Raw genomic sequence first — 4,808 nt, 5'->3', positions numbered from 1 at the left:
CTACAACGTTTAGTTTAGGTGTGAGAGCCAAAATGAACTTTTTATTGCTTTAAACGCGTTTTCAGCCCCTGATTGTACACTTAAGGTGAAAATGTCAAAATCTTCAAAATGAGCATAAGCACGATGAAATTAATGCTGGAATCATCTTCAGGATGCTAAAATACACTAAATACAGCAAAATTTTTGAGTCTACAACGTTTAGTTTAGGTGTGAGAGCCAAAATGAACTTTTTATTGCTTTAAATGCGTTTTCAGCCTGATTGTGCACTTTAGGTGAAAATGTCAAAATCTTAAAAATGAGCATAAGCACAATGAAATTAATGCTGGAATCATCTTCAGGATGCTAGAATACACTAAATACAGCAAAAATTTTGAGTCTACAACGTTTAGTTTAGGTGTGAGAGCCAAAATGAACTTTTTATTGCTTTAAACGCGTTTTCAGCCCCTGATTGTACACTTAAGGTGAAAATGTCAAAATCTTCAAAATGAGCATAAGCACAATGAAATTAATGCTGGAATCATCTTCAGGATGCTAAAATACACTAAATACAGCAAAAATTTTGAGTCTACAACGTTTAGTTTAGGTGTGAGAGCCAAAATGAACTTTTTATTGCTTTAAATGCGTTTTCAGCCTGATTGTGCACTTTAGGTGAAAATGTCAAAATCTTAAAAATGAGCATAAGCACAATGAAATTAATGCTGGAATCATCTTCAGGATGCTAAAATACACTAAATACAGCAAAAATTTTGAGTCTACAACGTTTAGTTTAGGTGTGAGAGCCAAAATGAACTTTTTATTTCTTTAAACGCGTTTTCAGCCCCTGATTGTACACTTAAGGTGAAAATGTCAAAATCTTCAAAATGAGCATAAGCACAATGAAATTAATGCTGGAATCATCTTCAGGATGCTAGAATACACTAAATACAGCAAAAATTTTGAGTCTACAACGTTTAGTTTAGGTGTGAGAGCCAAAATGAACTTTTTATTGCTTTAAATGCGTTTTCAGCCTGATTGTGCACTTTAGGTGAAAATGTCAAAATCTTCAAAATGAGCATAAGCACAATGAAATTAATGCTGGAATCATCTTCAGGATGCTAGAATACACTAAATACAGCAAAAATTTTGAGTCTACAACGTTTAGTTTAGGTGTGAGAGCCAAAATGAACTTTTTATTGCTTTAAACGCGTTTTCAGCCCCTGATTGTACACTTAAGGTGAAAATGTCAAAATCTTCAAAATGAGCATAAGCACAATGAAATTAATGCTGGAATCATCTTCAGGATGCTAGAATACACTAAATACAGCAAAAATTTTGAGTCTACAACGTTTAGTTTAGGTGTGAGAGCCAAAATGAGCTTTTTATTGCTTTAAATGCGTTTTCAGCCTGATTGTGCACTTTAGGTGAAAATGTCAAAATCTTAAAAATGAGCATAAGCACAATGAAATTAATGCTGGAATCATCTTCAGGATGCTAGAATACACTAAATACAGCAAAGATTTTGAGTCTACAACGTTTAGTTTAGGTGTGAGAGCCAAAATGAACTTTTTATTGCTTTAAACGCGTTTTCAGCCCCTGATTGTACACTTAAGGTGAAAATGTCAAAATCTTCAAAATGAGCATAAGCACAATGAAATTAATGCTGGAATCATCTTCAGGATGCTAGAATACACTAAATACAGCAAAAATTTTGAGTCTACAACGTTTAGTTTAGGTGTGAGAGCCAAAATGAACTTTTTATTGCTTTAAATGCGTTTTCAGCCTGATTGTGCGCTTTAGGTGAAAATGTCAAAATCTTAAAAATGAGCATAAGCACAATGAAATGAATGCTGGAATCATCTTCAGGATGCTAGAATACACTAAATACAGCAAAAATTTTGAGTCTACAACGTTTAGTTTAGGTGTGAGAGCCAAAATGAACTTTTTATTGCTTTAAACGCGTTTTCAGCCCCTGATTGTACACTTAAGGTGAAAATGTCAAAATCTTCAAAATGAGCATAAGCACAATGAAATTAATGCTGGAATCATCTTCAGGATGCTAGAATATACTAAATACAGCAAAAATTTTGAGTCTACAATGTTTAGTTTAGGTGTGAGAGCCAAAATGAACTTTTTATTGCTTTAAATGCGTTTTGAGCCCCTGATTGTACACTTAAGGTGAAAATGTCAAAATCTTCAAAATGAGCATAAGCACAATGAAATTAATGCTGGAATCATCTTCAGGATGCTAGAATACACTAAATACAGCAAAAAATTTGAGTCTACAACGTTTAGTTTAGGTGTGAGAGCCAAAATGAACTTTTTATTGCTTTAAATGCGTTTTCAGCCTGATTGTGCACTTTAGGTGAAAATGTCAAAATCTTCAAAATGAGCATAAGCACAATGAAATTAATGCTGGAATCATCTTCAGGATGCTAGAATACACTAAATACAGCAAAAATTTTGAGTCTACAACGTTTAGTTTAGGTGTGAGAGCCAAAATGAACTTTTTATTGCTTTAAACGCGTTTTCAGCCCCTGATTGTACACTTAAGGTGAAAATGTCAAAATCTTCAAAATGAGCATAAGCACAATGAAATTAATGCTGGAATCATCTTCAGGATGCTAGAATACACTAAATACAGCAAAAATTTTGAGTCTACAACGTTTAGTTTAGGTGTGAGAGCCAAAATGAACTTTTTATTGCTTTAAATGCGTTTTCAGCCTGATTGTGCACTTTAGGTGAAAATGTCAAAATCTTAAAAATGAGCATAAGCACAATTAAATTAATGCTGGAATCATCTTCAGGATGCTAGAATACACTAAATACAGCAAAAATTTTGAGTCTACAACGTTTAGTTTAGGTGTGAGAGCCAAAATGAACTTTTTATTGCTTTAAACGCGTTTTCAGCCCCTGATTGTACACTTAAGGTGAAAATGTCAAGATCTTCAAAATGAGCATAAGCACAATGAAATTAATGCTGGAATCATCTTCAGGATGCTAGAATACACTAAATACAGCAAAAATTTTGAGTCTACAACGTTTATTTTAGGTGTGTGAGCCAAAATGAACTTTTTATTGCTTTAAATGCGTTTTCAGCCTGATTGTGCACTTTAGGTGAAAATGTCAAAATCTTCAAAATGAGCATTTGAAATTGATGATGAAATTTTATTTTAGGTGTGAGAGCCAAAATGAACTTTTTATTGCTTTAAATGCGTTTTCAGCCTGATTGTGCACTTTAGGTGAAAATGTCAAAATCTTAAAAATGAGCATAAGCACAATTAAATTAATGCTGGAATCATCTTCAGGATGCTAGAATACACTAAATACAGCAAAAATTTTGAATCTACAACGTTTAGTTTAGGTGTGAGAGCCAAAATGAACTTTTTATTGCTTTAAACGCGTTTTCAGCCCCTGATTGTACACTTAAGGTGAAAATGTCAAAATCTTCAAAATGAGCATAAGCACAATGAAATTAATGCTGGAATCATCTTCAGGATGCTAGAATACACTAAATACAGCAAAATTTTTGAGTCTACAACGTTTATTTTAGGTGTGTGAGCCAAAATGAACTTTTTATTGCTTTAAATGCGTTTTCAGCCTGATTGTGCACTTTAGGTGAAAATGTCAAAATCTTCAAAATGAGCATAAGCACGATGAAATTAATGCTGGAATCATCTTCAAGATGCTAGAATACACTGAATACAGCAAAAATTTTGAGTCTACAACGTTTAGTTTAGGTGTGAGAGCCAAAATGAACTTTTTATTGCTTTAAACGCGTTTTCAGCCCCTGATTGTACACTTAAGGTGAAAATGTCAAAATCTTAAAAATGAGCATAAGCACAATGAAATTAATGCTGGAATCATCTTCAGGATGCTAAAATACACTAAATACAGCAACAATTTTGAGTCTACAACGTTTAGTTTAGGTGTGAGAGCCAAAATGAACTTTTTATTGCTTTAAATGCGTTTTCAGCCTGATTGTGCACTTTAGGTGAAAATGTCAAAATCTTAAAAATGAGCATAAGCACAATTAAATTAATGCTGGAATCATCTTCAGGATGCTAGAATACACTAAATACAGCAAAAATTTTGAGTCTACAACGTTTAGTTTAGGTGTGAGAGCCAAAATGAACTTTTTATTGCTTTAAACGCGTTTTCAGCCCCTGATTGTACACTTAAGGTGAAAATGTCAAAATCTTCAAAATGAGCATAAGCACAATGAAATTAATGCTGGAATCATCTTCAGGATGCTAGAATACACTAAATACAGCAAAAATTTTGAGTCTACAACGTTTATTTTAGGTGTGTGAGCCAAAATGAACTTTTTATTGCTTTAAATGCGTTTTCAGCCTGATTGTGCACTTTAGGTGAAAATGTCAAAATCTTCAAAATGAGCATAAGCACGATGAAATTAATGCTGGAATCATCTTCAGGATGCTAGAATACACTGAATACAGCAAAAATTTTGAGTCTACAACGTTTAGTTTAGGTGTGAGAGCCAAAATGAACTTTTTATTGCTTTAAACGCGTTTTCAGCCCCTGATTGTACACTTAAGGTGAAAATGTCAAAATCTTCAAAATGAGCATAAGCACAATGAAATTAATGCTGGAATCATCTTCAGGATGCTAGAATACACTAAATACAGCAAAAATTTTGAGTCTACAACGTTTAGTTTAGGTGTGAGAGCCAAAATGAACTTTTTATTGCTTTAAATGCGTTTTCAGCCTGATTGTGCACTTTAGGTGAAAATGTCAAAATCTTAAAAATGAGCATAAGCACAATGAAATGAATGCTGGAATCATCTTCAGGATGCTAGAATACACTAAAT

The sequence above is a fragment of the Vanacampus margaritifer genome, unplaced genomic scaffold, assembly GCF_051991255.1.
Source record: "Vanacampus margaritifer isolate UIUO_Vmar unplaced genomic scaffold, RoL_Vmar_1.0 HiC_scaffold_30, whole genome shotgun sequence".
In the NCBI taxonomy this organism is placed as follows: Eukaryota; Metazoa; Chordata; class Actinopteri; order Syngnathiformes; family Syngnathidae; genus Vanacampus; species Vanacampus margaritifer.
The sequence above is the reverse complement of the archived record's forward strand: the minus strand, read 5'-3'. Positions refer to the sequence as shown.